Source organism: Erinaceus europaeus, chromosome 16 (genome assembly GCF_950295315.1).
Source record: "Erinaceus europaeus chromosome 16, mEriEur2.1, whole genome shotgun sequence".
Lineage (NCBI taxonomy): Eukaryota > Metazoa > Chordata > Mammalia > Eulipotyphla > Erinaceidae > Erinaceus > Erinaceus europaeus.
The window spans coordinates 31971039-31997212 of NC_080177.1; the positions used below are offsets into that span (position 1 = coordinate 31971039).

At 37.8% G+C, this 26174-nt stretch overlaps 1 protein-coding gene across 1 annotated transcript in view; it reads right to left on the reverse strand.

The window, feature by feature from the left end:
• Positions 1-19970, reverse strand: part of SYT16 (synaptotagmin 16) — a 219494-nt gene extending 199524 nt beyond the window's left edge. Inside the window, exon 1 of the mRNA XM_060174868.1 lies at positions 19797-19970. The gene's annotated coding sequence lies outside the window, so the exon portion shown is untranslated. The remainder of the gene's footprint in view (positions 1-19796) is intronic.
• Between the last annotated feature and the right edge of the window lie 6204 nt (positions 19971-26174).

The window sequence follows — 26174 nt, forward strand, 5'->3', positions numbered from 1 at the left end:
AACAAGTTAAAAAATTTACCATCTTCCAGGCATATAGTTCAATATACTTTAGTAAATGCATTAAATTGTGCAACCATTATACTAATCCATTGTTAGAATATTCTATCACCTCAACAGAGTCTCTTATCAACATTTATACTCCCACCTCACTGACGATGAAATTTCATTATAACTAGCCTTTTCTGAGCAATGGAACCATATCATTTGATAAAAGGCCATGAGACACCAACAAGATAATACTAAAACAGATATGAGACACAATGATCTAATTCCATTTCTGCAGTTAGCTATAATCTTGGGAAAGATGATTAATTGCTTTGGATTCCATTTTCTTACCAAAAGATGATAGAATTACACTAAGAAAGCTGTAAATATTCCCTGCAGATATTTCTCTAAAGCAGGATTTAGGGGAGGCTCCTTGTTTTGGGTTTTCTACAAATATTGTCAATCAATATACAAGAAATTATTTTTATTCAAACTAATCTACAATACAGACTTACAGAAAATTTTAGAATTCAGTAGCCATATCAAACATATAAAAGGCACTTAAAACATACTTAGGGAGGGGCAGTCAGAGAGATGTCAGCAATAGAGAAAAGACTTACATGTCTGAGGCCCCAGGTTCAATCCCTATTACCAAATATACCATAACTGAATGGTGTTCTGGTGCCCCCAATCTCTCTCCTTTCTCTCACATAAAACATCTTTTTAAATATTTAAAGCTATCAATGTATTGTATATAGAGAGAAACTGAGGTGAAGGGGAGACATAGAGAAGGAGAGAGAGAGAAAGAGAGAGAGAGAGAGACCTGCAGCAGTCACCAGTTTTAAAAGTCCCCCACCTGAAGGCTTGAATCCAGGTCCTTGAACCAGGGTTCTTCCTTGTACACTGTAACTTGTGTGTTCAACCAAGTGTGCCATCACCCGACCCCCAAAACAAATAATCTTTAAAAAATTATAAATAAATTATTTTAATCACCTTGAACTGAATTCAACAAGCCTCCATAAATTAGTTTTCCCAATTTGATAGCTAACCCCCTAAAAATATGAGGATGCTTTTAGTTATTTTTTTAATTTATATATATATTTATTTATTCCCTTTTGTTGCCCTTGTTGTTTTATTGTTGTAGTTATTATTGTTGTTATTGATGTCGTTGTTGTTGGATAGGACAGATAGAAATGGATAGAGAAGGGGAAGACAGAGGGGGGAGAGAAAGATAAGACACCTGAAGACCTGCTTCACCACCTGTGAGGCGACTTCCTTACAGGTTGGGAGCCGGTGGCTTTAACCGGGATCCTTACTCCAGTCCTTGTGCTTCACGCCTTGTGTGCTTAACCAGCTGCTCCCGCTTTTAGTTTATTTTAAACTATTTACAAAATGCTATATGAACTAATTTTTTCTAAGAAATGACACTCCTACTTTTTTTTTCCAGAGTCTGAAAAGGGTTCCTTATCCTCAAAACTGTTCATGTCACTATGAACAGTACAGACTAGTGAAGTCAATCTCTCTGAAAGGCACTTTGCAATCAACATTACACAAACTTTGATCTGTTTCTTACTTTATTTGTGATAGGGAAAATATTAATCATTTGTCTAATAGTTTTATTCGCATCTAGAAAACCATTCCAGCACAAAGTATCTATTGCACATGCTTCTGCCAGGTCCTAAGTCATGCTCTCACATTCTTATTTATATTGACCCCTTTTTGTCAGTGAATAAACACAAATTCTCTAAAGTTGGAACCATCAACCTAAACCAATGTAAAAGTGCTCAATTTTTTTCTTTATGTTTCCATACATTGTTTACACAGACTTCAAACTAAGCAGGTAGTAAAATTGTTCATTATAAAAATGACTATTGCCACATACTTTATCTCCTTCATTAGTGGTTATCAAAATGAGGTCTCCTGGGGTTCTTGATGACTGAGCTCTTAGAATAGTAATGCTAATAACATGACAATGTCAATATTTCTGTGTCTGGCAAACACTAATAATAGATCCCCTGGGATCCCATCAAAGGCAGCAGCCTTAATGGGACCTTTGTGGTTACAAGCATAAGCAGTTTAAGGGAGTGAAATATGATGTATCTCAAGTTTACCCAAAGCAGCCCCAATCACAGAACAGTCTTAAAGCACTCTATTTACATTTCCTTTTCCACTGCCATAAATTTCACACAAACACTGTGAAGTACTATTTTCAAATCATGATAGTGAATCCAAATGCTCTTCGTTAATCCTGCATGCATTTCTGATCTGTTTTATAGCATTACATCTAGTTATGCCAATTCTATCTATCCTGTTACACCAAAATGCCAGATATATATATATATATATATATATATATATATATATATATATATATATATATATATATAAATTTTAAGTCAACAGTGCCTGTCTTCTATTTTTCCCTTCCTTAGCTTTCAGTTCTTCCATCAGATATGGAAGCATGGTTGCTGAAGAATAGCAAACACCTCCACAGTACACAGTACAGTTCAACTAGGGTTCATTACCATCACTCTACTTTGTACCAGCAAAATACTAATACTTCATTCCAAAAATAAAACTAGTATAAATATGAGTCCTGTATGGGAGAAATAGTGAAAAAGAAAATCTTTGGGAGCAAGCATTAGTGTGCTGGGTTGAGCACACGTTACAATGCTCAAGGACCTGGGTTCAAGGCCACAACCTCCACCTGTAGGCGGAAAGCTTTGCAAGCAGTGAAGTAGTACTGAAAGCCTGCCTCTCCCTCTCCCTCTCCCTCCGTTTCCTTCTCTCTCTTCCCCTTCTCTTTTTCCCTCTTGATTTGTCTCTCCACAACAAATAAATAAAATTTTAAAAAATGAAAGTGAAACATTCCAACTGATTCAGAAGCTGACATTTCATATTGACATCCCATTTGGTTTGTTTCCAATTCTTTGAAGAAATTCTAACTGGAAATATTGCCCTAAAATATTCTTTAAACTAGTACAGAAGAAAAAATTAATAACAAGTCACTGATTATAAAGCCAACACATAGGGAAAAATGTAAAAAAAGACTGACACTTTTTCAGGATGGAATGATAAGCTGCCAAGTACAGTTTCAATAGTTCACAGGTAGAAAAGGATGGGTGGATTTAGGAAAATCAAAGACCAACTTAACAAAAAGAAGGCCAGGGATAGATCTCAGTGGAGAAGCTCAAGGCTTGCATGCATGAGGTCCCAGGTTCCATCCCTAGTACTGCATACGCCAGAAGTGAGTGTGTGCTGGTCTTTCTCTTGCTCGTTTTCATTAAAAGTAAATAATAAAAAGAGTTAAATATTTTTTATAATAAAGAGCTTTCTGCTAAAGAGTCCAGTAAGACATCAAAAGATTCACTATTCCTTCTGCAGTGTGCCTTAAAATTTCAGGATTTCTTTTTTTTTTCAATATCACTTTTTAATTCAAATATTTATTGTCCCCAGGGCATATACACACACATAAAACTGGTAAAATTACACAGATTGAATTTACCTCAGTTCCCAAACTGTAACATTGTACTACAGTGACATAAGATCAAAGACCTGGATATTAGACCTGAAACTATAAAGTATATAGAAGAAAACATCAATGAAATACTATAGGACCTTAACATCAAAGATGTATTTTGAGCCTCAATTCCATAGATATGTGAAATGAAAACAAGATTAAAGAAAGGAGACTACATCAAACTATAAAGCTTCTACACAGTGAAAGGAGACTTAATAAAAAGAAACAGTCAACTCAGTAATTAGGAGAAAACATTTGCATATCATATATCCAAAAAGCAATTGATATCAAGTATTTATAAAGAATTCATACAGCTGAACAGCAACAACTAACCCAATAAAAAAAGTGGACAAAACAACTATTAGACAGTTTTCAATAAAAGATATACAGGTCCCACAGATATATGAAGAAATGTTCCACTTCGCCTCTACAGGACCTTGCCCTCAATGTAGAATAACAATGGCATAAATTGCCCCACTCTCCAAAGGGAGGCTGGGTCAACATACTCTGCCACTACAGGAAACTGGTCCTGAAATGAGGTCAGCCTAGAATGTTCCTAGCTATGATCATGGAATGTGCATTCAGACTGATGGGGATGCAGAGGTTGCACAGGCTCCTGTGCTAAGTATGGATAGACATGGGTCCTAGGTCAGATCGAGGGGGTTTACAGTTAACAGTATTTATATTCTTTTCCCATAACTGGAAGCTACTTTCTGCCCTGACCCAGGTTTCTAGTGATATTCCCAACTCTGACACTATCTCCCCAGACAATACCTGCAGCATACCTGCATGTTAGCTGTCTGGCTCAGGCAAAAATAAGTAAAGTCATGGACCCCTTGTAACATACTTAAAATAGACTTCCTAGTTACTTCCAACATGAAGACCCCAAATCTCATCTGCTATATATATCTTACCTTTAGGTTCCTGGTTATTAAATAATTTGTTCTGTTTTATATATGAATGCTTTTCAGCCACTAAATTGCAGATGCTACCATGACACCAACCAGACATCCCTGGGCAGATGACTTCACCAATGTATCCAAGAGCCCCGCCTCCCTCCCCAGAGTCCTTACCCCACTAGGGAAAGATAGAGACAGGCTGGGGATATGGATCAACCTGTCAATGCCCATGTCTAGTGGAGAAGCAATTACAGAAGCCATATCTTCCACCTTCTGCACCCCATAAAGATCTCTGGTCCATACTCCCAGAGGGATAAAGAATAGGGAAACTGCCAGTGGACAAGATGGGATATGGAGCTCTGGTGGCAGGAATTGTGTGGAATTGTACCCTGTTGGTATCTTCTAATTCTGCTTTTAAAAACCCCTTCTATTTCATTTGGTTTAAATCCCCCCTGCTTAACACTGCATTCTATTTACATAACCACTGTATTCTATTTACATAACCACTGTATTCTATTTACATAACCACTGCCGTCTATTTACATAAATCACTTTTACATTTACATAAAGCACCACCTTCCCTCCAGGGCATTGGTGGTTTAGTGGTAGAATTCTCACCTGCTCCACCCCCTCTCCTTGTCATACCCTGATCCTCTCCTTGTCACACCCTGATTTTCACCAGTCACTTTTCTCTCCACCCTCTCTGCGTCACATCCTGTTCACACCCTACTTGGGAAGTATACATAAAGACAACATTGTTCGTTTTAATTAGTTGTTAGTTTAGCTTAGCTCGGCTTAGATTGTGCTGCGTCCTGCATGAATAAAGAGATACTGCATACAACCCATCCATAAGTCCCAGGTCGTCTGTCTCCCATCAATGAAGCTCAGCCCAACAGTACCCCTCTTATACTACAATCTTATCTATAATTATTAAAACAATAATTTAAAAAAGAAATGTTCCACATTAGAAAAATGCAAATTAAAACTACACTGAGATTCCACCCCACATCTGTAAGAATGGCCTACATCATCAAAACATGAATGGCAGGTGTTAGCAAGGTTGTAGAGCAAAAGGGACTATTACCTGCTGGTGGCAATGCAAACTGTTGCACCCCTTTTGAAAACTATTCAGAGAGTCCTCAGACAAATGAAAATGGAAACACCTTATGATCCAGCAATAACACTCTTGGGTATTATTCAGAGGACATGAGAACACTAATCGAAGGGATATATATATATATGAGCAGAGGAGTATATATATTTATATATATATATATTTATATATATATATATTTATATATATTTATATATATACTCCTCTGCTCATAGCCACTATTATTCACAATAGTTAAAGAATGGAGTGGCCTAAATTCCTGTTGACAATTGACTGTATAAAGATGCTACAGGATATATACTCCATGGAATACTTCTCTGAAATAAAAATTAAAAAGGTGATATAGTTTCCTTTGGGACAAAATGGATGGAGGAAGGAGGCAATTAGGCTTAGTGAGATAGTAAAGAGATGAAAGACAACTAGCAAATGGTTTCACTCCTATGTGAACTTTAGAGAACTGAAGCACACAAACTATGGTGGTGAATATCAGGAGGGTGAGGACACAGAACTTTGGTGGTGGATGTGATATGGAACTATACCCTAAAATCTTAGTCTTGTAAACCACTATTAATTACAGATAAAAAAATAACTTGTAATAAAATAATAATATGGCATTAAAGAAGACCTAAAAAATTATGCTGCCATTGGAGATAACTAGCTGAACAGGCTAAGAGATTTCTCTGTATTATTTCTTACATCTGCATGTGATTCAACTGATGTTTCAAAATAAAAGTTTTCTTTAAATATAAAAATGAGTTGATATCCCAAAGACGAAGTCTTCTCCATCATCCTCTCATATCAAAAGACCTGAGCTTTTGAATAATGAGCTGTAAATTACCACTCTGCTAAAAGTGTTCATTGGGGGAAAAAAGAAAAAGAAAAAGCAGTTTTTAAGCAGATGGCAGTTTAGTTCTATAAAACTGACATTAATTGTTCCTAAGTATTAAGAACTGTTTTGAGGATCCAGAATGTAGCAACTAAGAAAATAAGACTGAAAATGTTTTTCAAAGTCTTAAATTTACACACTTCAAGTAGTACCTGTCATGTTATCATTAAACCTCAATCAGAAAGTCTGTAAGAATACAGACTTGCAATTATTATGGGAGCTTTTGTGAATAAGGCATTGGCTCTTTTAAGTGGGTTTTAAAAGAATGTAGATAATTTATTGGAAACCTATAACTACAGTCATGCCCTTTTATTTTACTTCAATCTGCCAGGGTAAGAAAAGTGATGTGTTTTTAAATCTTTCTCCAGTAAATAGTTTAAAGCTGATTATTCAAACAGCTTGTTAAACATATAAACTCATAGACAAATACCAATGCCGAAGCAGGGATGTGTACTTCTTTTATTTTCTTTCCAAACAATTATCCTTTCACCTTTCTGTCCACCTATCCACCTTTCTGTCCACCATCTAGGAGCCCATGCTGCAGAGTATAATAACTTTATTCTACCAAACAATAAACATTTCTGGGTGTGATTTTATGTGGCCCACCCAGATTTACCCAGATTTAAGGTTGAGGTACACCTTGACTTTCAGTTATAAAAGCCCAGACTAAAGCAATTTTAAATACAAAAACAAAAGAGCTCCAGATCATTTGTGACTAGGGATCTTTGTTTTTATACCATCATTAAGAGGGAAAAGAATCTGGAAAACACCAGAGGAATTCAAGAGCTATTCCACTTATCTGAGAGGGAATAAGAAAAAGGAAGGACAACTAAAAATAGTAATAGGTGTGGGTGTGGCTTAGAAAGGAAGTGAAGGCAGGGCCCTAGGAGTGAATGAAAATGGAAAAAAATTCTTTTCACCCATATCTATCACCTTGGGAGAATTACGACAGTTTCTGCTGGAGGTGGGTGAGGGCACAGAACTCTGGTGAAGGGAATAGTATGGAATTTATACCCATATTATCTAATAATTTTGTAAACCACTATTAAATCACTAATATTAAAAAGAGAGTGAAATACTATATTAATATGCCAGTGACTTATAAATAATGTAAGTAAAAGACCATTAACAAAATATATTAAATTCTATGATAAAATTTTAAAAAGGGTTCCAGAGTATCTGTCAAAATTAAGACTTAAAACTATATATGTAAAAAAACTATATATGTAAGATATATATATATATATATATATATGTATGTGTATGTATGCAGGTATATATGTATATACATATATCTGCCAATGTTATATAGTCATAGATAAAGTGAAAAATAACAAAGTAAATTATCTGTAGGTTTTGAAATAGTGAGGTATGTTCAAAGAGTTATCAAATTTAGGTGTTAAATGGCAATTCATACTTACAGAGAGCTTCAGATTTGTTTTTATTAATACCCCAGCATCACGGAGGAAGCTCAAATGCCACAAGAAAAGTCTGTTTCTAAGGTAACTCACCATGAACTCTTTATATAAATACTTCAGAAAGCAGAGCTGCTCATATTCCAAAATATATATATATAAATTGGGCCAGATCTGTTGAAAGACTAGTTTCCTCTCAACTTTTAATCTAATGTCTCCCTTCTCCAGAAATCAGCTAGCTGGGTAGCCTTCTCCTTTGCTGGAGTAGGAATACTTGAGTAGGAATTCCTCAAGGTGTTGAGAAAAGAAATAGCAGAGAATGGAGTTTTTTATCTTTGGCCAGAGTATTACACAGATCTGATTGTTGGTGGTGCCAGGAATTAGAACTAGAATACCTGGCATGCAAATCTTGTGAATCATCCTAGCATCATCTCCCTGATCTAAGTGGAGATTGTTAAAAAGACAGAGATATTTCCTCTTCAAAAGAAAAAAGAAAATGAAGCATGGTGGGGTGGCACTCGTTGTGTTGATTAGGTTGTGACCCACAGATGCAATATTATTTGATTTGAATTGAGAGCAGCATGCAAGAAAGTGGGCCCCACCCGAAGGTTCTAGGACTGGGGGAAATACAGTCTCTATAGTGGAAATATGAGGTTCCTGTTGTCTTAGGGTTCAAGAAGACAATGGATAGTTATTGTTATCATCACATTATTTGGTGATTGGGTTAACTTTGGAAAGTCCCTTTGTTAGGGTTTGGGGTATAATACCTGGCATCTTGTATATAGCTGTGCTACCAGTTGCTTCTTTTCTCTCTGGTCTAGGCTTTTGAGAGAGTCAACATATCAAAGACAGCCTATATATTAAAAAGCCTCAGTCTGTGTTTTAAAAAGTTCTAGACATATGATCAATTTCCCCCTCTCATATTAATTAAATAGTGGTTTATATGTTTACACTTTAATAGGAATGACAACCCATCAGCTTCATCACTCAGGTGAGACCTTTCCTTTCATAGTATTCTCTAATTCCATTCCAGGTGGTCCACTCCCCAATAAAGTCCCCAAACCTAGATATAGTCCAGGTCCCCTGAGATAGAGCATAGGTTCACATGTGCCCATAAACTAGGGAAAAATATATACCTGATAGCAAAAGTACACAAGAGCATGCAGGGAATACCCCTAACACTTCATCTGCACTATTCCAGTCTTTAGGTCCATGATTGTTCAACCATTTGTTTGGCTTTGTATGTTAACTCTCTTTTCAGCCACCAGGTTCTGGATTCCAGAAAGATGCTGACCAAACTTCCCTGGACAGACGACCGCATCAATGTGTACTGGAGCTCCGCTTCCCCAGAGCCCCACCCTACTAGCGAAAGAGAGAAGCAGACTGGAATATGGATCAACCAGTCAATGTCCATGTTCATCAGGGAAGCAATTACAGAAGCCAGACCTTCCACCCTCTGCAACCCACAACGACCCTGGATCCATACTCCCAGAGAGATAGAGAATGGGAAGGCTATCAGGGGAGGGGGTGGGATATGGAGATTGGGTTATGGGAATTGTGCGGAACTGTGCCCCTCTTAATCTATGGTTTTGTTAATGTCTCCTTTCTTAAATAAAAAAATAAAAATAAAAAATAGTAAGAAAAAGAAAATGGAGATACGAGGATATAATTTAGAAGTGAATTGTCTTTGTTAGTAATTGGCAAAGTGGTCTCACAGACACAAGGAAGTCATTATACCATTCTCCACCTTCTAATATGTTTGAGATTTTTCAAAATAAAGTAATTTAATGCTGATCTCTTCTCAACATCACTACCATAAGACACCCAATAAAACACATGTACAAACATATATGTTAAGTTCATGTAGTAATTGGTTTTATGTGTTAACTTGAACAGACCAGAGTACAAAATTGTCCTGGATATTTCTGTGACAGTGTTTTGTGGATGATAGTCACATTTAAGATGGTAAACTTTCTGCACAGAAAATTGCAATAAACTTGGGCCTTGTTCAACAGTTGAAAAGCTTATTAGAGCCAAGACCTACCTTCTCAGAGCAAGAATAGATCCTATTACCAGACAATCTTCAGACTTCAAATACACCATCAGCTTTTTCCTGAATGTTTAGCCTATTCTACCACCATGCAAAATTTGGACTTGTCAGCCTCTATAATCACAGAAAATAACCCTCTCCCTTTTCCTTTTCCTTTCCCTTTCTTTTCTTCCACCTGCACACTTCATTTCTAACATAGACAGGGAGGATATATAGGGCAGTATAACTGAGGAATTTGTAGTTGTCATTAGGATCTCTAAGTAGTTGTGGTTCTCCTGTGAAACAGAAACATTATAATCCCCCCTCCCTCATATTCTCTCTCTCTCTCTCTCTCTCTCTCCCCAGAATTGAGCAAAATGTGTAAAGAAGTTTTACACCCCCATCTGTCATTACTTTAGCTTCTTTGTAACATTTATAACTATCTGTAAGTTTTGCCTCCTTATTTTCAAAGATTTTTTTGCAGGTTTTGTCTGTCTTTGTCCAAAAACACAATTCCCAAGAGAATAACACCTATATATCTTTCGTCACTTTTTGCAGCACACTGGGTAGCATATCACAGATGCCTAGTCAGTAAGACTGAACATACGAATGCTCTCAAATTAGTATTCAAAACCTCTCAACTAGGTTCTTTAATTTTGTGCCCAGCAAACAGAATTCAATTGCTCATAGTTTGACAGGCCAATGGAGAGTATTCATAATTATTTATATGCTAACAAAGTCATAAAACAGATACCACAATGAAATATACCAAGGCTTGTTCTAACAGTCAAACTTCTGCAACTCATCAATTCTCAGTTCTGATCTTATTTAGTAGAACCATGTGAAACTTCCAACCTACAAAACAGTCATTTCACAGAGTTTAACTTATGATAACATAGTTTGTAAAATGTGTCATTGTTCTTCTTTAGGCATAAAAAGAAAATGGTCAAAATCCTTCAGAAAAATACTGGAAATTGCCTAGCTGGAACAGTTAAACATTTCTATTTTGGCCAAATTTATTAAAGATTCATACTTTTTTCAAAATCCTGAATATAAGTCAGAGTTAATTATAATTTGACAACTTTGAATAATCTTAGACCTTTGGGAAATAACCTTAATTTTTAAATCCCTGTGCAGAAAAAAACTGCTGGAGGACCGGGGGGGGGGGTGTATATGGAGTGGTGGGAAGAGAAAACATGAAAGAAAAAACTTGCTTGCAGACAAAGGCAGAAACAAACTGAACTAGGTAGGGAGGGAAATATATGAGGAAACAGCCCTGCTGGGTACTGTGGATAGAAGCATAAGTATATTAGGTCAATGTTATCACTTTGCTGCAGAGCTCCCTCCTCTCCCTGACCTAAAAGGGGAGTTATCGATGAAACCACTTCTTCAATCAGAGGCATATTATCATCCCTTTTCACGGTTCCAGCCCCTGACTCCCCATCTACCGGGGAGTCACTTCACAGGTGGTAAAGCAGGTTTCTAGCTTTCTCTCCTCCTCTCTGTCTTCCCCTCCTCTTTCCATTTCTCTCTGTCCTATCCAACAACAGCAACATCAATAACAACTATAATAATAGCTACAACAACGATAAAACAACAAGGGAAACAAAAGGGAATAATTAAATAAGCATTAAAAAAAGATTTTAAAAAAAAGAAAGGGAGAGGGAGAGGGAAGCCAGCAGCCCTGCTCCACCAACTGTGAAGCTTTCCCTCAGCAGGTGGGGGACCAGGGGCTTGAACCTGGGTCCTTCCTCACTGTAATGTGAGCACTTAACCAAATGCACCACCACATGCTCCCTCCCACTGCAAAATGAAAATATAGAGCCATTGGTTAAAAATAATTAATAATTTCAGGAAAGCAGCAGCAGAACACTAAACCAAACACAGGTTTCCTGCTAAGTATGGAACCCTGTTTAGCTACTCAGCTTGAATGCCCATGAAGTGAGTCCTGGTGCTGAAAGGTCTTGAATTGTTCATATCCTAGCTTTTTAAAAGTATATTATGTTTTATTTTAATGAGAGAAACACACACACACACACACACAGAAAGAGAGATAGAAAGATAGAGAGAGAGAGAGAGAGAGAACTGCATAGCTCCGGCTTATGGTGGTGTGGGAGGATTGAACCTGGAATTTTGAAGTTCTCTCAGCCTCCACACTCCTCAGTATCTTCTATCCCAGTACCCACACATGTGCACGTGGGACACATGAGGCCAGGTGTGCAACGGTCTTCTGTTATTTTTCCTACGGGAAAGCAGTGAAGGTCTGTCTCTGCCACATAATACAGTGGGTTTTGATTTTCTCAGCACACTGACCCTGCCCCACCAAACCCACATCCTTCTCAGATTCAAATTACATCTCGAGTCCTCAGATTTTTTCCTTTCACCTTTCCAAATTATCAGTTGTCCTTTCCAATGGTGGAATGGTGTCTTTTCCCCTTGTCTGAAACTTTCCTTATAGTATACCTTCTTTTAAAATATTTTTTAACTATTTATTTATTTATTTCCTTTTGTTGCTCTTGTTGTTTGATTGTTGTAGTTATTGTTGTTGTTGTCATTGCTGTCATTGTTGTTGGATAGGACAGAGAGAAATGGCGAGAGGAGGGGAAAACAGAGAGGGGGAGAGAAAGATAGATACCTGAAGACCTGCTTCACTGCCTGTGAAGCGACTCCCCTGCAGGTGGGGAGCCAGGGGCTCGAATGGGGATCCTTATGCTGGTCCTTGCGCTTTGCGCCACCTGCTCTTAACCCACTGCGTTACCGCCCGACTCCCCTTTTAAATATTTATTAGATAAAAACAGAGAAATTCAGAGGGGGAGAAGAACGGGAGAGGGAGAGAGAGGCAGAGAGAAAAACCTGCAGCCCTGCATCACCACTCATGAAGCTTTCCCCCCTGCAGGTGGGGACCAGAGGCTTGAACTTGGGTCCTTGCACATTGTAATGTGTGCACTCAACAGAGTACACCACCGGCTGGCCCCTTGTATTATACCTTCTATTCTTTCTACATTGTGCCCCTTTGAGAAGTTTTGCTCCACTGTCTAAATATTGCCTTTGATATGCAAAGGTTTTTCAAATGGAAGGATAGGAAAAAAAAAAAGGCAAAATTCTCTCATTCTCAGCTAAACTTATTTTTAACTATCATATCACTATAGGATTTTATTTTTAATCATTTTTATTCAAAAATTTAAGAATGACTTCTTTGTCCCAGATATAGTATTCACCTTTCCTCAAACACAGTTACTACCAGTGAACACAAATGCTTTGCATAAACAAATCAAATTTTTTTTTAAAATTAAATAATACACATAACATACTTAGCAGATAGATAGGTATGTGGCAATTGCAAATGCTAAATGCACGCCAGCCACCAATTACTATCATGTAACTAACATTACCTGTGTTATTAGGAAGAAACAGTTGCAGTTTTCTTTTACCTATATCTACACAGCATGATATATTTACATTCTTTGAATTTTTAAAAATATACAATAGTTCCTCTTTATCCTGCAGTTTCAGTTGCCTGAAGTCAGCTGCAATAAAAAAAAAAACTTTACATACTTTGAAAGAGGTGCTACATTCATATAATTTTACTAGAGTCTATTGCTATATTTGTTCTATTTTGTGGCTTAAAATATTATTGATATCTTACTACTCTTAATTAATTAAATTGTGTATGTATGTATGTATAGAAAAAGCATGATTTAGAATTTGGGAGTGTCCAGTTTTAGGAACCCATAACCACACCTAAAGAAAAGTAAGTTTTCTCAACACCTATGGGCATCTAATCTTTGATAAGGGGGGCCCAAAGGATTAAATAGAAAAAGGAGGCTCTCTTCAATAAATGGTGCTGGGAAAACTGGGTTGAAACATGCAGAAGAATGAAATTGAACCACTTTATCTCACCAGAAACAAAAATCAACTCCAAATGGATCAAAGACCTAGATGTCAGACCAGAAACAATCAAATACTTACAGGAAAACATCGGTAAAACACTTTCCCACCTACACCTCAAGGACATCTTTGATGAATCAAACCCAATTGCAAGGAAGACTAAAGCAGAAACAAACCAATGGGACTACATCAAATTGAAAAGCTTCTGCACATCCAAAGAAACTATTAAACAAACAGAGAGACCCCTCACAGAATGGGAGAAGATCTTCACATGCCAGACATCAGACAAGAAACTAATCACCAAAATATATAAAGAGCTCAGCAAACTTAGCCGCAGAAAAGCAAATGACTCCATCCAAAAATGGGCAGAGGAAATGAACAAAACATTCACCACAGAGGAGATCCAAAAGGCTAACAAACATATGAAAAACTGCTCTAGGTCACTGATTGTCAGAGAAATGCAAATTAAGACAACACTAAGATACCACCTCACTCCTGTAAGAATGGCATACATCAAAAAGGACAGCAGCAACAAATGCTGGAGAGGATGTGGGGACAGAGGAACCCTTTTACATTGCTGGTGGGAATGTAAACTGGTACAGCCTCTGTGGAGAGCAGTCTGGAAAGCTCTCAGAAGGCTAGACATGGACCTTCCATATGACTCAGTAATTCCTCTCCTGGGGTTATACCCCAAGGACTCCATAACACCCAACCAAAAAGAGGTGTGTACTTCTATGTTCATAGCAGCACAATTCATAATAGCTAAAACCTGGAAGCAACCCAGGAGCCCAACAACAGATGAGTGGCTGAGAAAGCTGTGGTATATATACACAATGGAATACTATGCAGCTATCAAGAACAATGAACCCACCTTCTCTGACCCATCTTGGACAGAGCTAGAAGGAATTATGTTAAGTGAACTAAGTCAGAAAGATAAAGATGAGTATGGGATGATTCCACTCATCAACAGAAGCTGACTAAGAAGATCTGAAAGGGAAACTAAAAGCAGGACCTGATCAAATTGTAAGTAGGGCACCAAAGTAAAAACCCAGTGGTGAGTGGTAGACATGTAGCTTCCTGGGCCAGTGGGGGGTGGGAGTGGGCTGGAGGGATGGGTCACAGTCCTTTGGTGGTGGGAATGGTGTTTATGTACACTCCTAGCAAAATGTAGACATATAAATCAGTAGTTAATTAATATGAGAGGGGGAAATCAATTGTATGTCTCAAAGTTTCTCAAAAGACAAACTGAATCTTTTTAATATATAGGCTGTGTATTTGATATGCGGACTCTCTCAAAAGCCTAGACCAAGTAGATTAGAAGCATCCAATAGCACAGCTATATACAAGATACTGGGTACTGTACAGCAAACCATAACAAAGGGACTTTTCAAAGTTAACCCAAATAACAAATAATGTGATGATAATATTAACTATCGATTGTCTTTTTGAACCCTAAGACAGCAGGAACCTCACATCTCCACTATAGAGCCCCTACTTCCCCCAGTCCTGGAACCCTTGGATAGGGCCCACTTTCCCGTGTTCATCTCCCAATCCAAACCAAATAATATTGCATCCGCCAATCACAACCTAACCAAAGCAACGATTGCCACCTCAACATGCTTCACCTCAGACTGTATCCAGAGACTTCACGTGTGGAATGACAACCCTTCAACTTCATTACTCCGGTGAGACCTTTCCTTTTATAGTACACTCTAATTTCATCTCAGGTAGTTCACTTTCTAACTAAGTCCCATAATCTAGATATACACCAGTTTCTGTGAGAGAGAGCTTATGTGCACACGTATCCATAAAATACTGGTAAATATATACCTGAAAGCAGAAGTACACTAGAGTTTGCAGTGAGTACCTCCCTAACACTTCCTCTCCACTATTCCAAGCTTGGGATCCATGATTGCTCAACAAATTGTTTGGCTTCGTATGTTAACTCTCTTTTCAATCACCAGGTTCCAGATGCCACCAGGATGCTGGCCAGGCTTCCCTGGATTGAAGACCCCACCAATGTGTCCTGGAGCTCAGCTTCCCCAGAGACACACCTTACTAGGGAAAGAGAGAGGCAGACTGGGAGTATGGACCGACCAGTCAACACCCATGTTCAGCGGGGAAGCAATTACAGAAGCCAGACCTTCTACCTTCTGCAACCCTCAACGACCCTGGGTCCATGCTCCCAGAGGGCTAAAGAATGGGAAAGCTAACATGGGAGGGGGTTGGTTATGGGGATTGGGTGGTGGGAATTGTGTGGAGTTGTACCCCTCCTACCTTATGTTTTTGTTCACTAATCCTTTCTTAAATAAAAAATTTAAAAAAAAAAAAAGAAAAGTAAGTTTATTTTTTTCTGTTGTTTGTTTATTTTAGGGAGAGGGATTAATGGTTGGGACATGTGTAGAATTTCTCAATTTTCTGCAAAACACTCTTACTACCAGCCTAGATTGTCCTCCACCATCTTGCACCAGGATCTGAAAGACTTGCCTGCCCACCAGAGTCCTTTACTTTTTACACCAAACATACTCCAAGTTCTGCTTTGTGCTTCCCTTTCTATTCTTATTTCTCAATTTATGTCTATGAGTGAGATCATCCCACATTCATTAAAGAATATTTTTTTGGTCGAAGCCAGGGGTCTTGCATATGCATGATTTCACCACTCCCACGTGTATTTTGTATTGTTTTTTTTTTTACTCAGGGAGGAAGAAGTAGAGGAAGAAGGCAGAGAGAGAGAGAGAGAAGTAACAGTGCTTCCCCTAGTACAGTAGCACCTCCCATATGGTATTGGGCTTCAAACCTGGACTGATCACATGCCAGGGTATGTGCCCTACATCTTAAGTTATTTCTCAGCCCCAGGCAAGGAATTCTTGTCATAGATTTGTGTGTGTGTGTGTGTGTGTGTGTGTGTGTGTGAGAGAGAGAGAGAGAGAGAGAGAGAGAGAAAGGGAATATCACAACACCAAAGTTCCCTTCAACACAATGGGAGTTGGGCTTGAACCTGGGTGGCACCCATGACAAAGCAGTGTGCAATCCAAGTGAGCTATTTCACTGGTTCTAGGTAAATTTGTTCACTGAGTTCAGACAATAAATTCATTCCTATGCCTCTGGTATTAGAACATAAAGGAAAAGATAATAGATTGACATATGCTAGAGTATAACAGGTGGCTGATAGTCAACCATTTTGATCTATAAAAATGGCATTTCCATATGGTTCAGTCTAAGAGAAGGATAGTCCAGTGAGTTTTTAATCATTTTTTATTTGGCCTCTTCCTTTCACAGACCAAGACCTAGACCTAGAAATTGCAATGGTAACCCTAAGAATAAAACAGACTCACACAATAGGAATTAAGGGTAACCCCATACAGATCCATCAATATAAAAATGAGAACTCCTGGCCCAGAGAGGTGAAGTGAGTTTCCCAAAATATCACAACCAATTAGTGATGAAACTAAGCTCTACTTGTCTGCACTGTGCTTCTTTGTACCTCACCAGGCTGCTTTCATTACTCCTTTACATTTGTCAAAATATGGTAGGAACAACCCACCTTCACTGAGAAATCAGTGCTCTGAGGATGGTAATTAAGGCAAATATCAAAAGTTAGAAAGAATCTAGGATAAAAGCACAATTTTCAAAGACTTTTGATGAATGATAATTAAACTTTTAAAAAGAAAAATGTCAAAATGAAGGTGTTTGCTTCTTAGACATTATAATTTGGAGGTTCTCCTAATTAAACTATTTTTAAAGCTCCCTTCATATGACCCCACTGAGTTTGAGACATGAATTTTTCAGTGTTTCTTGAGCTAACAGTTTCTGGCTTGTGCTTTATTGTTATTGTTTCGACATAATCTCCATACCTCAACTTATTTGCAAGTATAATTCATAACTAAAATACTCAAATAACATGTCAAATGTGACAAAAAGGAAGTATCTTAAATAGCTCTAACCTTAGTTCTTTGTACCATTTATAGTTTGCTAAGAAGAAAAGACCATCAACTTGAATCTCACAATTTAAGAAATGAATACAATGTGTTCCTGTGTGACACCACTCCTAGAAGCCATTGTTGCGACTTGTATTATGTCAACACCACACAGCCCAAATTAACATTCTACTAAGACATGGACATAGGTGTCATGCTGGCATTTTTACAAAATTAACTCATTTAACCTATGCCAGCAATGTAAGAAATGTATTTATCATCTCAATATTCAGATAAGAAAATCAAAGTTCAGAATTGTTTCATAATTTTCTAAGGTCACACAAATAGTGGTAGCTGCTGAACAATAAGGAAGAAAAAGTAGGATTACTAGAAATTCCGCCTCACACCAACCTTGACTAAGCAGAAGTCTATTGATGTCATTCACCTATGTACAGGTAAGACAGCGCTGGCTAACCATTTATTTTACATGATAAACTCCAAGATATCCTATTCTAGTTTCAGAGGATGAGTCAGTATAGTTCAAAAAACAAAGGCACAGCACAACAGCCATGCCAAATCAACTGCCAAATCTGCAATGTACATCCTTTCCATTAACATATTGTCTGTGGAAATACTAAATGTATGCATCTTGTTATATTTTTAAAGAGACTTAGTCCTCTTTCCCTTAAACCAAGGCTACAAAAGGGGCTGTATCAGTGAGTTAAAAATGCTCCCTATATGGATCAACCTCTCAATGCCCATGTCCAGTAGAAAAGCAATAACAGAATCTAGACCTCCCACTTTCTACACCCCATAAAGATCTTTGGCCCATACTCCCAGAAGGATAAAGAATAGGGAAGCTTCCAATGGAGAGTATGGAATGTGAAACTCTGGTGGTGATAATTGTGAGGAATTGTACCCCACTTATTCCACAATCTTGTTGATCATTATTAAATCACTAATAAAATAAAATAAATAATAATAATAGTAATAATAATAAATGCTCCCTAGTCTAGACTCACTTAAAATATACCCAGAAGATCTGACTATAGATTATACTTCAATGCCTTGCCTCTGTTAAAAAATGTAATATTATTTCTCTACCAGTTACATCATGGAAGAGGAGAATGAGAATCAAAGTTTTGAAAAGGAGGGATCAGGATATAGTTATCCCAGTAGAGCATATGCCTTTTTCACATGCACAAGGCCCTGGGTTTAAGCACTGGCATTATGTAGGAGCATCATGGACAGCACCAGAGAGAGGTCCATGGATGACAGAGCAATGTCTCTCCTCATTCTATTTCTACCTCTATAAGTAGAAAATGAAAAACTTGGTCCTAGGATGTTCATCAACAGTTGTGGTATTGCTCACACATGATAACCCAGGTTCATTCTTTGGTACCAGAGAGAGAGAGAGAGAGAGAGAGAGAGAGAGAGAGATTATCTGTAGGAGCACTATCTATACCCAGTTCCCATGTGATGATGACAATCACTCAGTGAGTGATCACAGCCTATATCACAAATTTCTACACTTATGCAGTTAAAAACTATGCTATGCAATTAAAAACTATGTCCTTTAAAATGGGAGCCAATTCTTTTTTGGTTAAGTAGGTCACTTTCCTCCATAAAATTGAAGGCAGTTAGTAAGTAACACAGCATCTTTAGTAGGCTCACAGAGTAAAAGCCTCCCTTTGGGAACATGATTATTGTCAAATAAAATAGGGAGTGGCCTGAAATGCTGAAAAATCTCAAAAATAGCTAAATATAGGGAAATATCAATGCTGTTAAAAATAATGAGATTAAAACTTTCACATTGAGGCTCTTGTCAATCAGAAAGCTTTTTTTTTTTTCTTCAAGCATTAGACAGAGGGACACTCAACACAAATATATAAAAAGCTAAGAAGCCGGGAAATGATGATCAGCCTTTTCCCATCTGCTCTTCAAACTTTACAGAGGGCATTACTTTCATAAAGCTAATGTATTCCTTGGTAATATCCATTCATCATATCCACCACAGTGGCTGCTAAACAGCTCATGTACGATTTCTTAATGGGGCCCATTCTGGAAACAGTGGCACTCCTGCCCTGACCCAAACCACAGAAAGTCACCAAGCACCGGAAAGCACGAAGAGCATAATGCTTACCCAGCCCTTTGTGGATGCCAGTCTTGTCTTTAGAGTGCTTTCTTTTCCCATGTTGCTCCAGGCATGGAAGGCCTCCAATAGTCTCAAAACACAGTTTCTTGTTGATGAAGAGGAAGAGGACAGCCAGAAGAACAATAAAGACCCCAACTGCAGACAAGAAACCAATGGCTTCAGGAGGAACTAGCAAGAGAATACAGAGGGAAAACTATCACTACAATTATACTGATCCAACTTTTTAAAAATTTATTTATAAAAAGGAAACACTGAAAAAAACCATAGGATATGAAGGGTGAAAACTCCACACAGTTCCCACTACTAGAACTCTGTATCCCATCCCCTCCCTTGATAGCTTTCCTCTTCTATAACCCTCTGGGAGTATGGACCCAAGGTCATTGTGGGATGCAGAAGGTGGAAGTTCTGGCTTCTGTAATTGCTTCCCTGCTAAACATGGGCATTGACAGCTGACCCAACTTTTAATTCAAACAAATGGGGAATAATTACCTTAGAATTTTTTACACTTAATTTTGAAATTAAAATTTCAAATATTCTACAAGTCCTGATTCTAGTGGGCATCCCCAATACTGTGACTAGAAAATAAAGAGACATACCACTGCCCATTATACCATGCATTTTCCTGGTAACAGGCCACCATACCTTTGCATCTGGAATGCAATTTTTTATGCTCTTGTCCTCTCCCTAAAATTCAATTATAAACAGCAATCTCTAAAATTGGAAAAAATAATTAAAATAACTATTTCAATAAGCTTAAAAATAACCACTTCAGGGGCTGGAAGATGATGAAACTGGTTGAGTACACACATTACTATGCACTGGGATCTAGATTCAAGGTCTTAGTCCCCACCTGCAGTGGAAAAGTTTCACAAGAGATAAAGCAGTATTGCAGGTGTTTCTCTCTCTTTCTTCCTCTTACTCTCTATCTCCCCCTCACCTCTCAACTTCTCCCTGTTCTACCAAAACAATAAATATATAAATATCATTTAATAACTCTTCAGAGAAACTTTCAGATATATATTTCTTTCTATATTAGCTTTTACACAAATATTTCAATGTTAACAATTGGAAGAATGGTCATTTCCTAGATAAATACTTATAAACCCAGTCTCAAAATAGATTATGAAAATGATTGGGCAATCTTATGAAAGCATGTCTCTTAAAAATATAGCTTCCTAACTATTTCTAACAAGCAAAATATATAAACAATCAAAATATTCAAGGACAGATGAGTGGTTAAGAAAGCTGTGATAAAATCCAACACCCATTCATGCTCAAAACTCTACAAAAAATGGGAATAGATGGGAAATTCCTTAAGGTAGTAGAAGCCATATAAGGCAAACCTACTGCCAACATCATATTCAACAGACAGAAGCTGAAAGCATTCCCCCTTAGAATGGGGACTACACAGGGCTGTCCATTATCACCATTACTGTTCAACATAGAATTGGAAGTTATTGCCACAGCAATCAGGCTGAAGGAAGAAATAATCAAAGGCCTACACATTGGAAGGGAAAAAGTCAAGCTCTCACTATTTGCATATGATATGATAGTATGCATAGAAAAACCAAAAGAATTCAGCAGAAAACTACTGGAACTTGTTAGGCAATATAACAATATGTCAGACTAAAAAATCAATGTACAAAAATCAGTGGCATTTCTTTATGCAAACACTAAATCTGAAGAAGACATGTAGAAATCACTCCCATTCATTGTTGCAGCAAAATCAATAAAATAACTAGGAATAAACCTGACCAAAGACGTGAACGACTTGTATACAGAAAACTATGAGTCACGTTTCAAAGAAATAGAAACTGATACAAAGAAATGGAAAGACATCCCATGCTCATGGGTTGGAAGAATTAACACCATCAAAATGAAGATTCTCGAGGTTCTGGAAGATGGCGGACTGAGAAGTTGCAGGTGGCTTGAGCTCTGATCACATCTTCTGGAAACGGTAGGATTTTCTGCCTTTAGTAGGCCAGTCAATAAGGAGTCCTAGCGGTGACACCAAGGAGGTGACTATAACTTAATTTGGGTTAGGAATTAGAATAGAAAAAAAAGGGAACAAAAAATTTCTTTTCCTTTTAATTATTAAGCACACTGCCTCTCCCCCGCACCCCTAATCAGTCCCTGGGGACCAGCTCTTAGCAGAATCCCCTGCTGAGCTTCTGTCTTTACCAAATTCCTATCCCACCAGGGAGTATCATTCAGTCTAAGTCTATACACTTCTGAAACCTCTGGCCTTTTTTCTTTCTAAATAGCCAACCAACCCCACCTCACCCCGCATAGCTAATGAAATAATTAAAAATAAATAAATAAATTTTAAAAAAATGCTTTCCTTTCACCGCTCTTTTATGACTGTTCTTTTTCTTATCTTTTTCTGTTTTCTCTCTTTCTTTTTTTATTCATTTTCTCATTCTTGTCATCCTTTCTTCCTTAATCCTACAGCTCCCAAAGCCACAGGCCCCAGCCCCCACAACACCAAACAGTGTGCTTTTTTGAATTCACTGATACACATTTGGGAATTACTTGGGGGAAGAAATCTGACTCAGAGTGGACTCCCTATGTGTGTATATCTATTCTAGTTCCCTTTCCCCTCTTGCTACACCTAGAATATACAGTGGATAGTAGACTTGCATAACTGTCTATTCTTGCTATCCCTTCTTCTTTTTTTTTTTTCTTTTTCTCTTTCTTCTTCACTGGGATTTGGTTACTATTCTTTCATGGACTGGAGAAATTGCTAACTGGTAGTGATTAAACTGCTTCAATACTTGCTTCAGTTGCTACTGTAATTCCTGAGGTTGGTGAGTGCAACTGTCATAAAGGTATTTAGTACAGTGTTGCTTGTACTCAAGACACAACAACTGAGGAACAACAGAGCATAAAAAAAAAGAAACACATAAATAAAAAAAAAGGGTATATCAAAAACAAATAAAACTGCTACTCCAATGAATGAAGACAAGAGCCCAGAAGAAATTACAAATCAGCCAGAAGTGACCATTGATAAGAAAAGTATGCAAGCAATAATAAACTTATTAATCACAGAAATGAAAACAACATTGGAGGAAAGGAATGGCAGTATTAGGGAAACAACAGTTGAGACCCCCAAGGAAAATACTGATTATCTTGAGGCAATTAGAGAACTGAAAGCTGAAATAGCTGTAATGAAGAAAGAAGCTGAGGCAAGGGAAAGCAGACTAACAGAAGCAGAAATCAGAATTAGTCAGAGGATGAGTTAGAGAAAACCAAGAAAGAGGTGAAAGAGCTCAAAAAGAGGTTGAGAGAAACTGAAAACAACAACAGAGACATATGGGATGATCTCAAAAGAAGTAACATTCGTGTAATTGGCCTGCCAGAGGAAGAAAGAGAGGAAGGGGAAGCAAACATTCTAGAGGAAATTATAGAAGAAAACTTCCCAGACCTGAATAACAGAAAGGACATCAAGATTCAAGAGGCCCAGAGAGTACCAAACAGAATCAACCAAGACCTGAAGACACCAAGACACATCATAGTCACAATGAGAAGAAGTAAGGATAAAGAAAGGATCCAAAAGGCTGCAAGAGAGAAACAAAAAGTGACATACAAGGGAAAACCCATAAGATTATCTGCAGACGGATTACACTAGAGTTTGCAGTTCCAGATGCCACCAGGATGCTGGCTAGGCTTCCCTGGATTGAAGACCCCACCAACGTGTCCTGGAGCTCAGCTTCCCCAGAGACACACCCTAATAGGGAAAGAGAGAGGCAGACTGGGGGTATGGACCGACCAGTCAATGCCCATGTTCAGTGGCGAAGCAATTACAGAAGCCAGACCTTCTACCTTCTGCAACCCTCAATGACCCTGGGTCCATGCTTCCAGAGGGATAGAGAATGGGAAAGCTACCATGGGAGGGGGTGGGTTATGGGGATTGGGTGGTGGGAATTGTGTGGAGTTGTACCCCTCCTACCTTATGCTTTTGTTCACTAATCCTTTCTTAAATAAAAAATAAAAAATAAAGATTATCTGCAGACTTCTCCACTCAAACTCTAAAAGCCAGAAGAGAATGGCAAGATATCTATCAAGCCTTGAATGAAAAAGGGTTTCAACCAAGGATAATATATCCTGCTAGACTTTCATTCAAACTAGATGGAGGGATCAAAACCTTCTTAGACAAACAACAGTTAAAGGAGGCATCCATCACCAAGCCGACCCTAAAAGAGGTACTAAAAGACCTCTTATAAACAAAAACATCACTATAATACTTCCAATATATCAGAGCAAACAATTTCTTTTTTAGAACAATAGCACTACAATACATTAAATCCAAATATCAATAAATGTCAATGGCTTAAACACATCCATCAAAAGGCACAGGGTGGGGTGATGGATCAGAAAACATAACCCAACCATATGCTGCTTTAAAGAATCCCATCTGTCACAACAAGATAAACACGGACTTAAAGTGAAAGGATGGAAAACTATCATACAGGCTAAAGGACCACAAAAAAGGGCAGGAACAGCCATTCTGATCTCACATGATAGATTTTAAATTAAATAAAGTAATAAAAGATAGGCAAGGATATTACATAATGATTAGAGGATCAATCAGGCAAGAAGACTTAACAATTATTAACATCTATGCATCCAATGAGGAGCCATCTAAATACATTAAGCATCTACTGAAAGAATTTCAAAAATACATCAATAGTAATACAATAATAGTGGGAGATTTCAATACCCCACTCTCACAATTAGACAGATCAACAAAGCAGAGAACCAATAAAGATACAAGAGAATTGAATGAAGAGATCGACAGACTAGACCTCTTGGACATTTTCAAACTCCTCCACCACAAAAAACTGGAATACACCTTCTTTTCAATACCACATAACACATACTCAAAGATAGACCACAAGTTAGGCCACAGAGAAAGCATCAATAAATTCAAGAACATTGAAATCATCACAAGTATCTTCTCAGACCACAGTGGAGAAAGACTAACATTTAACAACAAACAGAAAATTATTCAAAGACACAGAATTTGGAAACTAAACAACATGCTCCTTAAGAACCACTGGGTCATAGACTCACTCAAGCAGGAAATTCAATGTTCCTGGAAACTAATGAAAATGAAGATACAGCCTATCAAAATATTTGGGACACAGCTAAAGCAGTACTGAGAGGGAAACTTATAGCCATACAATCACATATTAAACACCAAGAAGAAGCTCAAATGAACGACATTACTGCATACCTCAAGGACTTAGAGGAAGAGGAACAAAGGAACCCTAAAGTAACCAGAAGGACAGAAATCACTAACGTTCGAGCAGAAATAAACAACATCGAAAATAAAAGAACGATACAAAAGATTAATGAAGCCAAATGCTGGTTCTTTGAAAGATTAAACAAAATTGACAAACCCCTAGCCAGACTCACCAAACAAAAAAGAGAGAAGACTCAAATTAACAGAATTGTAAACGATGCAGGAGATATCACAACTGACACCACAGAAATCCAGAGAATCCTGCGAAACTTCTAAGAGAACTATATGCCACCAAGCTAGAGAATCTGGAAGAAATGGAAGAATTCCTAGAAACCTATGCACTTCCAAACCTGAACCAAGAAGAACTACAAAATCTAAATGCACCAATCACAGACAAAGAAATTGAAACCGTTATTAAGAATCTTCCCAACAAAAAAAGTCCTGGACCAGATGGCTTCACAAACGAATTCTACAAAACATTCAGGAATCAGTTAATAATCATACTTCTTAAGCTATTCCATAAGATTGAAGAAACAGGAATACTCCCTTCCAACTTCTATGAAGCCAACATCACCCTGATACCAAAAGCTGATAGGGACAGAACAAAAAAGGAAAACTACAGACCAATATCTCTGATGAACATAGATGCCAAAATATTAAACAAGATCTTGGCCAACCGGATACAGCAACATATCAAAAAGATTGTTCATCACGACCAAGTGGGATTCATCCCAGGAATGCAAGGCTGGTTCAACATCCATAAGTCAATCAATGTCATTCACCACATCAATAAAAGCAAAGCCAAAAACCACATGATTATCTCAATAGATGCAGAGAAAGCCTTTGACAAAATCCAGCACACATTCATGCTCAAAACTCTACAAAAAATGGGAATAGATGGGAAATTCTTCAAGATAGTGGAGTCTATATATAGCAAACCTACAGCCAACATCATACTCAATGGACAAAAGCTGAAAGCATTCCCCCTCAGAACGGGAACTAGACAAGGGTGCCCACTGTCACCGTTACTCTTCAACATAGTATTGGAAGTTCTTGCCATAGGAATCAGGCAAGAGAAAGAAATCAAAGGAATAGAGATTGGAAGGGAAGAAGTCAAGCTC